Below are 525 nucleotides of genomic sequence, written 5' to 3'. Positions count from 1 at the left end.
GAGTCTCACTGTCACCAGGCTGAAGTACAGTGGCACGATCTTGGTTGACTGCAACCTCTGCCTCCCAGGTTCAAACAATTCTCCTGCCTCAGCCTCCTGAGTAGCTGGGACTACAGGTGCATGCCACCACGCCTGGCTAATTTTCTATATCTTAGTAGAGACGGGGTTTCACCATGTTGGCCAGGATGGTCTCAATCTCCTGACCTTGATCCACCCACCTTGGCCTCTCAAAGTGCTGGGATTACAGGTATGAGCCACCGCGCCGGGCCCAATTTTTGTGTTTTTAGTAGAGACGGAGTTTTTACCATGTTAGCCAGGTTGGTCTTGAACTCCAGGCCTCAGGTGATCTGCCTGCCTCAGCCTCTCAAAGTGCTGGGACTACAGGCATGAGCCACCTTGCCCAGCCTACTAACATCGATGAGTTCTTAAACCCAAACCTGATAGGCCAGTGTCTACGTTTGAACTCTTTAATCTTTCTCTTGGCCTCGGGATAGAATTGAAACTCTCTCAAGACTTAGAGGCTCC

This window comes from Cebus imitator, unplaced genomic scaffold, assembly GCF_001604975.1.
Source record: "Cebus imitator isolate Cc_AM_T3 unplaced genomic scaffold, Cebus_imitator-1.0 Scaffold445, whole genome shotgun sequence".
NCBI lineage: Eukaryota > Metazoa > Chordata > Mammalia > Primates > Cebidae > Cebus > Cebus imitator.
The sequence above is the reverse complement of the archived record's forward strand: the minus strand, read 5'-3'. Positions refer to the sequence as shown.